The sequence below is a fragment of the Salvelinus fontinalis genome, chromosome 29 (genome assembly GCF_029448725.1).
Source record: "Salvelinus fontinalis isolate EN_2023a chromosome 29, ASM2944872v1, whole genome shotgun sequence".
Classification (NCBI taxonomy): domain Eukaryota; kingdom Metazoa; phylum Chordata; class Actinopteri; order Salmoniformes; family Salmonidae; genus Salvelinus; species Salvelinus fontinalis.
Genome location: NC_074693.1, coordinates 39629968 through 39643030, shown reverse-complemented (window position 1 = coordinate 39643030; position 13063 = coordinate 39629968). Strand labels below are relative to the sequence as shown.

At 42.7% G+C, this 13063-nt stretch overlaps 1 pseudogene; it reads right to left on the bottom strand.

The window, feature by feature from the left end:
- Nucleotides 1–2029: 2029 nt before the first annotated feature.
- The window catches only part of LOC129827970 (glycine receptor subunit beta-like), a 41657-nt pseudogene continuing 30623 nt past the window's right edge, over nucleotides 2030–13063 (bottom strand).

Below are 13063 nucleotides of genomic sequence, written 5' to 3'. Positions count from 1 at the left end.
TGAAGGTGGGTGGGGGTGGTGCAGATACAGAGATGTGTTAGCAGCAGGGGGGTGGAGGAAGGTAGGGGTGGTGGAGACTCAGAGTTATCACGGTTACGACAGTGATGAAAGAGGATGTGAAACGGAGACGAGCCATGAGTCCTGTGGCATAAATACTTTCCTTCATCTCAAACGCCATTGACTATAATAACATTGTTTTTAAGAATAGTAATAAACAAGACAAGTTCTTGTCTCATAATGCTGTTTCTATGGGAACAAGGCATCTGACTGACCCAAAAATAACCTAGATTGCGTGTTGATTTGTAGTGAAGGAATAAGACAAAAAGATCATACACAAAATGTGATCAAAATTGCTATTTAATCAACTGGCTTCTGGTTTATTTGTTGGTGTGGTATTTGACTACATATCCCCCCAGCATCACTTGTTCATTTTCTGTTCCAAGGGAACCTTAAGATGGTAGATCCATGTGAGTGAATGAATCTCCTCCAACCATTTGAATTAAAGGCAGCAATAGAAACATCCTCTAGTGGGCACTGCAGAGGTCATTCTTATTCTCTGAGACTTTCGAAATAAGGTTCAAATCCTTGGGAGGATATTCCATGGGAACCAGTCGATTTTAACGACAAAACCGATAGATTTTTGGCAAAATCAATATAACCAACACATTTTGGTCCTAAAAAACGTGCATTTCCAGACTAATATAAGTCTACCTTTTAACGAGGAGATTATTTTAACTCATTTGTCATTCTTGTTTAACTCACCCGTTGTTATTGTTTTGTCTAGACTTTATCGTCTGGCAAGTGTCCTCATTCCAGAAACATCCGTAGGCGAGATTGGTTCCCTCCATTATGTCTGTTACCATGACAGCAACAGGAAAGTCGTCATGAGGGTACTTATTTGCTTGGTAAATAAGCATATAATCAAAATGTGTTATTAATGAATCTATGGACCAACCCCAAGTAATATAACGACTGAAATGACTCTCATTCTCTTCTATTCTCAACAAACCAGATCTCCTTCTGCTTCATTTATAATGGGCCATTTGTCATGACATGAGGTCGGTATTTATCTTGGTTCGTTAAGTCGGAGACAGATTTCATATTGAGGAGTCTCGCAATGATACTTTGAGGTCAATATCCAAACACATTTCCAATGCATAATTGATGGCCAGTTGGTAGATTAGGAGAGGCGCAAGACTGTCACGGGGAGAAACAGCTGTGTGGCGTGCTTAATGTGCAGTTTGCATGTTGGGAAAATATGGGTCGGCTCATGGAGGGAGAAAGACAGATAGATGTTCCCCAATTATCAATCTTACTGGGAATGATCTTTCACAAATGTGACTGTTTTTATGAGTAGAAGTTAATCTTTTGATACCATGTGAATACTTTAGTGGGATGGGGGTTATGTTTCAGATATTAAAATAAACTCAAGGATTTTGTCAGATGAACAATGGGTATACTGTCTTCCAAAATGAGATCAATCTTACTTTCTTTAGTTATTGTAGTAAATCTGTGATAAATGTGTGTAGGGACAGACAGATTTAGACTACTACAAATATCACAAATTCATAATTGTGTGATTCACATAAACATTTGTTGGTTAGTTTGTAAATTGCACATTTGCAAATAATATATATATATGGTCAGTTTGTTAAGCCATTTACACATGATGTGTAGTCATGTGAGATGGTCAAAAGTTACAATTCTCGTTGTGGCAATGTCATATAACCATCTGAACAAGGATAAGGTGTTTCACATATCAACAGGAGTACTGGAGAATTTCTTTTTATATTAATAAACTTTGATAGATCTAATATACTGTATTTATATTCATATATTTTTTTTGACATGCAATTGTAAACGTTGTGCCAATGCCATCTTATCAAAGTTGCAAGCAAGTTCCGGAAAATAGCACCAAAAAGCAGAGGACCTGGCAATTTCACTAATATTTTCAATAAATAATAATTGAATCTATTTTTTATTTATATTTTTGATAAATTCTTAATTCTTGATTAATTCTTGATTAAACAACTTGAATTAAGGGAGAAGGGATCAAAATACGAGATCACAGGGCAAAGATGGAAATTAGTAGAAAATGTGGTCAAAATCCTTAAATTCCTTCCATGATCACAAGTACACGGACCAATAGATGACGTTGAAAAAGAGGAAGGAGAAAGGGAAGAGGGCTCGGGCGTAGAGTTCGACCCGCTTGGCGGCTGAGGGGATGACGGGTTTGGGCGGTGGTGGTTTCTTGGCCTTGGCCTGGCTTTTGCTAAGGCCGTGAGGCAAGGTGATGGGCTTCCCGTAGCAGTCAAAGTTGCAGAGCTGTCCCGCGGCAGTGAGCCAACAATGCTGAAGTCATTGGTGCGCAGGTCCGACTTGGAGGTGCACAGCTTTTTGCACCGGGTCTCTCCCACCTGGAAAAGGGAAAAGTGGATAGAGTAACAACTGCACAATCATTGGAGGAGCAGAGGGTCAGCCAAAGAGCAGTGCCCCTTAACACCTTACCTGCTTAAGTGCTGTGCTCAAGTGCACAATGCCAGTGGGTGGTGATGGGAACAATTGAAAACATTGCATTACTCCCACTACTCCAAACATTCCTGTCCAGTCACTCTCCAGCTCTCTGACTTTCTCTCAGTTAACGGCAACATACATCTCGGCAGGCAATGTAACAGCTAGAGGTCCAATCACATCCCATTTTCTCCTCCCTTGCCACAGATGGCAGCTACCGCCAACGCTGAGCCATTGCGGCCAGAGCCAGAGACACGTCGATAGTAGTGTTAAGCCAACCTGAGAGGAGCCTGACTAAACGTGGGAAAAAACTCAACAAATGCCCTGTTCTGTTTCTGTCATACCCAGCGACTCACAGTCTCACATTTAAGGAGCCCGGGAAGCGCGGGAGGAACGCAAATGGGTGCCAGAGATCACCTGGTCCTTATTACCAGGGGAAATGAGAGACAATGGAAGAATTGAGGACTTGCCTGACTCGACTTTGGAAAGAAATGGTGATGATGCTTGCCATACCCTTTGTACATCTCAAAGCCTGTCCTCCGACCACCTCCAATTTAATAAGGCCTTCATTCGTGTGACATTCTGACATGAGCTGATTTATGACTGTGGTGCTTTGCCAACCCCGTCAAAACTCTTTGGTGTGGTTTCGGTCAGATCTGTTCTGTTTTTTTCCTATGGTTCTAGGGTGGTTGTAGGGTAGGATGGAGACATACGGAGATGATCACTCTTGCACGTCCATTTATATATGTGTATAATAGAAGTCGACCGATTAAATCGGCATGGCCGATTAATTAGGGCAGATTTCAAGTTTTCATAACAATCGTAATCGGCATTTTTGGACGGCGAGTATGGCCGATTACATTGCACTCCAGGAGGAGACTGCGTGGCAGGCTGACCACCTGTTACGCGAGTGCAGCAAGGAGCCAATGTAAGTTGCTAGCTAGCATTAAACTTATCTTATAAAAAACAATCAATCTTAACATAATCACTAGTTAACTACACATGGTTGGTGATATTACTAGTTTAACTAGCTTGTCTTACATTGCAAATAATCAATGCGGTGCTTGTTAATTTATAATCGAATCACAGCCTACTTCGCCAAACAGGTGATGATTTAACAAGCGCATTCGCGAAAAACGCACTGTTGTTGCACCAATGTACCTAACCATAAACATCAATGCCTTTCTTAAAATCAATACGCAAGTATATATTTTTAAACCTGCATATTTAGTTAAAAGAAATCCATGTTAGCAGGCAATATTAACTGGGGAAATTGTGTCACTTCTCTTGCGTTCTGTGCAACAGAGTCAGGGTATATGCAGCAGTTTGGGCCACCTGGCTCGTTGCGAACTGTGTGAAGACCATTTCTTCCTAACAAAGACCGTAATTGATTTGCCAGAATTTTACATAATTATGACAGAACATTGAAGGTTATGTAATGTAACAGCACAATTTAGACTTATGGATGCCACCCGCTCAAAATACAGAATGGTTCCGTATTTCACTGATAGAATAAACGTTTCGTTTTCGAAATGATAGGTCATTAATATTGTCAAATCTGGAAACTAAGGCTTTTATTTCTGTGTGTTTGTTATATTATAATTAAGTCTATGATTTGATATTTGATAGAGCAGTCTGATTGAGCGGGGCTAGGCAGCAGCAGGCTCGTAAGCATTCATTCAAACAGCACTTTCCTGCGTTTGCCAGCAGCTCTTTTATGACTTCAAGCCTATCAACTCCCGAGATTAGGCAGGCAATACTATAGTGCCTATATGAACATCCAATAGTCAAAGGTATATGAAATACAAACGATACAGAGAGAAATAGTTCTATAACGCCTACAATAACTACAACCTAAAACTTCTAACTGGGAATATTGAAGACTCATGTTAAAAGGCACCACCAGCTTTCATATGTTCTCATGTTCTGAGCAAGGAACTTAAACGTTATCTTTCTTACATGGCACATATTGCACTTTTACTTTCTTCTCCAACACGGTGTTTTTGCATTATTAAAACCAAATTAAACATGTTTCATTATTTATTTCAGACTAAATTGATTTAAATTAAGTTAAAATAAAAGTGTTCATTCAGTGTTGTTGTAATTGTCATTATTACAAATATATATTTAAAATATACAAATCGGCCGATTAATCGGTATCGGCATTCTTTGGTCCTCCAACAGTCGATATCGGCGTTGAAAAATCATAATCGGTCGACCTCTAATGTATAAATCTCGACACATTCAAAGGGTGCAATTTTGGGTTGTTGTCAAACCACCATATTCCTTCAATGCTAACTTGCAGTTTCTTTCGGGAAGAGATGAGAATGCAACAGATACACAATTGTCTCATGCATGGCAGAATGTCCCTAATGTTGATGTTTTGGAGCTGTAATTTGGATTTTCTATTTTTTTATTTGATGAATTGACATGCTGTCACAACAGAATCAGTGGGAAGTAACTTCTGAAAACACACATTTCAATCTTTCTCATTGGCTACAGGGAAAATTAGATACTAATCATACAGTTGCTACTTTTTCACTCAATCATTAAGCTCATATTGGCGTTAATTTGATTTACGTTTGATTTCCACTTGAGTCCTCTTCTTGCAAATCGCACAGCACAATACTCTGCACAAGTCTTGACTAACATACATTACGATGTAAATTCATTTCTGTACCTGTGTCAATCTTTATCCATGCAAGGCCAGAGTGCAGGGGATGTTAGGACAATTCAATCACTCATAAATGCTATCTATTTATCTATTGGTCTAACTTCCCTCTCATCATGCCTGAGGACATATGCAAGGTTAACCATTCCTCATTCAACTGTGAGGGAAGTGGTTAGGGACAACTTCATCTTGACCTTAGAGCAGTGTCTGGGGGCAACTTATTTCTAAATCACACAAACCTCCCCCCACTCACCAGAAACAAGCCCATCCCCTTCCCCACCTTTCCCTCACCCACCACACACAACCACCCCTCACCCACCTGCAGTGTGCTGACACGACAGGGCGTCCCGCTGGTGCCGTTGAACGTGTTGTTCTTGCCCGCCGCCTTCTCCTTCCCCTTTGCCTTGGACGCCATCTTGGCCTTCTCTGTCTCAATGTGCTTGGGGCTGTTGAGCATCACCTGCACCACGGCATACTCCACTAGCGAGGCGAAGCCAAACAGTAGGCAGGTGATCAGCCAGATGTCGATGGCCTTCACATAGGACACCTTGGGCAGCTCTGAGGCCAGGGACGTGCACTCAGAAGACAGGGAGAGCACTGAGAGGATGGGAGTGAAGATGTGGCCTTGTCAATTAAACATGCAAGGAAGGAGAGCATAGCTTAGCGTTGGGGATACTTCTACGGGTGTCTTGGGATCTCAAATTAGCATTTGACCCCTGGACTCTCTAATGCGCGACATAAAATGCACAGCAGACAAGGAGATTCAACTTCAGACCATGAGGACTGCAGTATTTTATTAGTTTTCATCCTTGCCTTTAAATCAGAGGTCTAGACTTTGATCTAAACCAGGTGAGTGGTAAATAGCAGGGAGAAGACACAGCAGCCCTTGAGAGTTGGAATTGAATACCCCTGGTGTACAGTACATAATAATGGATATATGAATCACCTAAACTAGGCAGTGGTAATGAAACACTCACAAGCCCATATCCCAGGATTTACAGTACAAAGAGCCCAATTATTAACCTTTTTTTTTACCTTTCTATCTTTCTCATTCTGGTTCAAATAGCCACTGATAACGGAGGGCTATTTTTTATTTATTTTTCTCCAATTGGACAATTAATCTAGGTGGTTGTATGCGTAAAAATATTTATATAGATCCTTATTTCGGATGATTATCTAACCCCATTCGAGTTCGCCGAGCTCCGAAATCCTTTTCATCACAGCATGTAAGATGGCCTATTTTACAAAACACAAGGAAGATGTTGGCTCTGTTGAAACAGCATAATGCTTTGTTTGCTGATGCTTGGCCCCCGATGGGCCGCTTTATTGTGGGAACAAAATGAGTCTGAAACCGACACACATAGTAGGAAGCATGTATGGAAGTATTCCACACATTTAATAACATGCACGGTAACATAAACACACACACTCACAGAGATGAAGGAATGACATATGTCAAACGGTCACACGCGGGAGATGACTGACCTTTGCTGATCCCATTTACTGAGGTGTCATGAGGTGGCCCTCCAGAGGAAATGGAAGGATGGGATGAAAGTGACAAACAGCTGGAGGTGGATGGTCCTCTTATCCACACACCTCTTTCCAGACCCATCGGACTGTGTGAAGTGACGTCAAGTGGGTGAGAAGTTGACATTTCCGACTGTGCAGGCTTGTTTACAATGGACCAGGCGAGTTACCCGTACAAAATAAAAAGGTATCATTATCTATTATGTATCATGTAGGGGCGACAGTGGAATGACAATGGGTGGTCCCAGATTATATGAAAAAATGGAAAGCACTCAGTGATGGCTAATATTAGGCTGCATTTGATGCCTCGGTATGTCAAGATTAGCCTCGAAATCCAAACTGAATCACACTACGTTTCACTATTGCTTCAATTAGTGAAGCGAAACCATCGTGAAACTTGGCGTGATTCGAACACCACAGACAACACCACAGTGACATGGGAGACTAAAGCAGGCTTGTCTGTTACCCAAAGGGACCAAGGAATCACTGCTTTCAGGGTAAGACTAGGATAGGGGTTTACGGTCAGTGGTTACGATTGGGTAAGACCTCTAATCCCTGAGGGACCCTGGCAGCGCTGGCATCAGGGTTGATCCAGAATGAGAGCCAAGTGAGGACCACGATGAGGAGTGTGGGGCATAGACACCCATCATGTAGAAGCCCACCTGCCTCCTCAGGGTGAAAATCACCTCCACACACGTGTAGTAGCCTAGAGAAGTAAAGATGGGGGGGGGGGCAGAGGAGTGTGAAAAGCCTGCACAAACAGATTAATGTTGGCCATCCCTTGTATAAGTGTACCAAGTTTTTCAAGCTACTGGTAGGGTAACACACATTCATAACAAAGTAATCTAAAATGTATTTGGGTATACAATAATATGACTACTAAATTACTGTTGTGATAACTAACTATAATTGCTAAATACCATTGCATTACATTGGTCTGTGAATGAAATCATAATAATGAACTACACATCTTTTCCAAGAGTTTGACGAAGGACAAGCAGAGAGAGAGAACGCTTCATCAAGATACCCTATATACCAGGCTAAATGTGTATGTTCTCACACTCGTCTAATACCGGAGGCTATTTCCTCTTGTGTCTTTTTTCAGAAGCAGAACATAAGGGGCAGCCCCTGGCGTGTTCCATTTTGTCAGATTCCGCTCTTTCACCCTATCTGCTAATGCTCTGCTGTTTAATTGCATTTATGAATAACCATGGTATCTCACTTCCTAGACAGACTGCTGTTTCACAAATTCTTTCCCTTCTTATCTGCTTTGGAGTAAAGTCATTAAAACACATCTCTCTCGTGTTCCCTTTCAGTCGGTCACTCGGTATAACACACAATGGGGAGTCAACGACCAATCCTATTCACCTTAAGAAAATCATGCCCAATGGATGCCGTGCCCGCCCCCTTCATGGCTATAATAATCAGGGCTCGCATTCATTTTCTAATTTCTTCGCTCTTCAGCTCCTGTCACGCAATTTCCAAACTTTTCAAACACACGAAGACCACGAGATTCGGTTCCGACTTAGGTGTCTGTTAGTGGGAACAGTGCGTACTCCTCCCCCTAGATCAGGGGTCTCCAACATGTCGAGTGTGAGCTACCAGTAGCTTGCAGCCCACCTATGAGTAGCTCGCCAAACAATTCTGAAAGTACATCCAATGTTCACGTTGTCCCACCGCAAACTTTTGTTAACAAATCTCACAAGTATCAGACACCGCAATCTCCCAGCTAGTATCTAAACAATGCAACATTGATATTATCCCAGCCCTGGTTAGCCACTATTGGATTAAAAAGTCAAATTTAACACAATATCTGCAAATACATTTCCAGCAATATTGCCCGTCGGTCTGTGTGGTGCGCGCGTTTGTCTTTCACTCCATGTGTTGATGTGATAAGGGTCTTGTGGATTGACAGAAATACTTTCCCCCCAAGCAGTAGTAGTAGCAGTTCAGACTCATCATTAGACCCATTAGATGGCACCTTACTCACTTGCTAGATGTGCAATTAAAAGGGAAATTACACTCAAAAATACATTTTTGTTTTCTTCCAGACCTAAAAAAAATACTTGTCTTCTGATGTGATTTCAGCATCGACATGGACTCAGTATATCCAATTGTGTTGTCTCTCTATGAACAATTGTAATTTTGAGAGTGAAAAACAATCTAAAACCAGGAAAAATAAAACTGAGAAAACAATTTAGGAAAATAAAACAATTAGGGAGAAGAAAACCCACAGATTTTATAGGGCACCCCTTAGAGTTGTTTATTAACCATTATTTTACCAGATATATTGGCAGAAAACAGTGGACTACTTTCTCTTGTACACTAAGAACCTGGGGAAAAGTTGCGGGGAAGAGTTGCAGGGGAGAATAGAAGAGAAGAATGTGCCAATTTAAATGGCTAGAAAAAAATTGTGGCTTGCAACATGTTACATTTTTTAAAGTAGCTCTCATGCTAGAAAAGGTTGAAGACCCCTGCCCTAGATGTTGTGAGTGTTATATATGGGGTTTTGCTAAAAAGTAACAACTTTCTGCTCTGCTTGTGTAGCTAGTGCTTCCTTACTTTAGTAAGATGGCCAGCGTAAGACTAAGTTCAAAAATGCTGACCTTTGACCGTGCCCTAGGGCATGTGGTTTCAGAATGACAATTTAAGATACTCGCGAGTGCGGTCCTGTTTGCCCGGGGTGAAAACACACTCAGGAGTGAGGCCAGGAGGGATCAGCAGTGGTTGTCGGAGTTGATAGGGGTGTCATCCCAGCCGAGTGAGGCTCATTCCAGTTTCTCTGGCACTATTCGGAGTCTGGATTCTGGTGATGATATACTATCCCTGGTTGGCTCTAGAGTTTTCAGGGTCTGAATTGGATGACATCAGTCCGGGGCAGCCTAAAGCCCTGGCTTTGAATTCGGCGGGGGAGAGTGAACCATTGGTGGTTAATGCGCCTTTGATGGAGCTGTGTCATAGGGCAGCAGATCACCTGGGGGCGGATTGGCCATCTTCTCCCCCACAGTGAAGTTCCTCCAGGTTTGGGGCAAGGTATTTACCTCGTGACCTGCAGTGGTGAAGCGTAACTTGCCGCTGTTTAAAGATTTAGCCGATGAGCTAAAGTCAACCTGGGATTCCCTTCATTCAGCCATGTTGGTTCTACCAGGTTATGGAGACTTCATGAATGTAGAGGGTATGGAGGTGGCGGGACTGGTTTGCACACAGCCGATGGATTGAAAGCAATTTACTTAACTCCAGAGGTTAAGAAGGGGGCTAATCCTAGCATGGTGCTTCCAAATAAACAGTGCCGGTTCTCGGCAGATCAGCTGGACAAAGTGTATCAGGCTGAGCACTAGCGGCCAGGTTGTTCAATGTGGTCACAACGCTGCAGATTTATCATATTAGTTTGCTGCAGGAGCTGAATAGGACCGTGGAGGTGGAGAAGCCAGTTTCAGAGCTTCCCGACGCAATCCGTGCTATGGCTGATTTAGTGCTGCATCTCTCTCGCTGTATTATCCTGGCTGTGGAAAAGTATGGGGGCGACGGTAGTGGCTCAGTGCCACCCCTGATTGACGTTGTCCCAGATTCCAGAGGAGGGACAGGCGGATGTATTTAGATGAGCCAGTTACACCAATAAGCTTGTTTGACTCGGCTATGGAGTCCTTATAGGCCCGTTTCAAGGAGAAACAAAATTATGGGTGATGGGGGGGCTTCAAGATCAGTTTTTGACTGTTTTGGTGCTTCTGGGCAGCGGTGGACATCTTGGCACAGATGCCGTGCTGGGTCAAAGGAGAGCAGGGTGAAAGTAGACTCTTCAATGGCGCAGGGGCAGACCTTGTGACCCTAGCTGGAGGCCAAGGTAGGGGGCATGTTCTCGGTGCACTCGTCCCCAAGCATTTACTGTGGCAAAAGTGCTCCCAAGTGGCTCAGTCAATGGGGGCAAGTTACTGGTTGCCGAAGTCCCCGAACCCTGTGTGAGCCGGATATTAGAACGGAGGGTCCGTTAAGAGGGGCTGTTGTTGATTCTGGTGACTCCCTTTTGGCCCAGACAACCCTGGTTCCCGGAGATCATCCGCCTGATGGGCGGGAACCTGTGGAGGGTTATGTCGGGATCTAGTGTGTCGGGGGCATGGGAGAGTTTGGCACCCACCATTGCAGATATGGATCTGTGGGTTTTGGCCCCTGAAAGGTTGAATTTGACGGCTAGGGGTTTAACTTTGAACATGATTACGACGGTACAGTCAGTGTATAGGGTGTTGTATACATATAAGTGGCACGTTTGAGGGTTGGTGTCAGGGAAAAGATATTTCTCCTTTGGTGAACATTTTGATGTTCTTGCAAGAGCTTTTTGAACAGGGCCTTTCTTTTTCCACATTTAAGGTATATTTGGCAGCCATCTCAGCTTATCATGTATGGATTGAGGGCTCTACCCCGGATTGAGGGCTCTACCCCATACACTGGTGGTGTGGTTCCTGAAAGGCGTGCGTCGGCCCAGACCAGTGTCTAAGCCTATGGCGCTGATCTGGAACCTGGCTTTGGTCCTGGACGCATTGTGTGAGCCTTTATTTGAACCATTGGAGTCTGTGGACCTGAAAGTCCTTTCTCATGGCCTTGGTGTCGGCCAAGCATGTTGGTGTTCTCTACGCGGACACCTTTCCTGTTTGGAGTTCGCACCTGGTTACTCCAAAGGGATGTTACGGCATAATGCAGCTTTTGTTCCCAAGGTAATGCTTATGTCTTACAGGTCCCTTGCTTTTGAGCTGTTCCCATTCTCACCTCCTCCGTTTACTTCTAGTGAACAACGAAGGTTGCATGTAAAACATCCATATGTACGTGTGTGTACAGTGCGTGTCTTATGTGAATGTGTGTCTGTGCGTGTGTGTATGTCTCTTCACAGTTCCCGCTTTTCCATAAGGCGTATTTTTATCTGTTTTTAAATCTGATTCTGCTGCTTGCATCAGTTACCTGATGTGGAATAGAGTTCCACATAGGTATGCTGGCTGTATGTGGTACTGTGCGCCTCCCATAGTATGTTCTTGACTTGGAGATTGTGAAGAGACCTTTGGTGGCATGTCTTGTGGAGTATGCATGGGTGTCCGAGCTATGTGCCAGTAGTTTAAAACAGACACCTCGGTGCATTCAGTATGTCAACATTTCTTACAAAAACGAGTAGTGATGAAGTCAATCTCTCCTCCACCTTGACATGCGTGTTCATTTAAGGGCCAGCTATGCTGCCTTGTGTTGAGCCAATTGTAATTTTCGGAGGTTTCTCTTTGTGGTACCGGACCACACGACTGAACAGTAGTCCAGGTGCAACAAAACTAGAGCCTGTAGGACCTGCCTTATTGACAGCGTTGTTAAAAAGGCAAAACAACGCTTTATTATGAACAGACTTATCCCTATCTTAGCTACTTTTGTATTAACATGTTTTTGACCATGACAGTTTACAATCCAGGGTTACTCCAAGAAATTTTGTCACCTCAACTTGCTCAATTTCCTAATTATTTTTTACAAGATTTAGTTGAGGTTTACGGTTTAGTGAATGATTTGTCTCAAATACAATGATTTTAGTTTCTGAAGTATTTAGGGCTAATTTATTCCTTTCCACCCATTCAGAAACTAACTTCAGCTCTTTGTTAAGCATTACAGTCATTTCAGTCACTGTAATAGCTGAAGTGTATAGTGTTGAGTCATACACATACATAGAGACACTGGCATGTCATTAGTAAAGATTGAAAAAAGTAATGGGCCTAGACAGCTGCCCTGGGGAATTCCTGATTCTACCTGAATTATGTTGGAGAGGCTTCAATTAACGAGCACCCTCTGTGTTTTGTTAGACAGGTAACTCTTTAACCACAATATAGCAGGGGGTGTAAAGCCATAACACAAGTTTTCCATCAACAGACTATGATCGATAATGTCAAAAGCCGTACTTAAGTCTAACAAAAGACCTCCCACAATATGTATCATAGGTTTCTCTCAGACAATCAGTTATTTGTGTAAGTGCTTTGCTTGTTTAATGTCCTTCCCTACAAGCATGCTGAAAGTATATTGTCAATTTGTTTACAGTATAATAGCATTGTATCTGGTCAAAAAAACATTTTTTCCAGAAGTTTACTAAACTTTGGTAACAGGCTGATTGGTCGGCTATTTGAGCCAGTAAAAGGGGCTTTAATATTCTTGGCTAGCAGAATCACTTTCGCTTCCCTCCAGGTCTGAGGGCACACACTTTCTAGTAGGCTTAGATTGAAGCTATTGCAAATAGGAGTGGCAATATCGTCGCTAATATCCTCAGTAACTTTCCATCCAAGTTGTCATACCCAGATGGCTTGTCATTGTTGATAGTTTTTTCACTTCTACCACACTCACTTT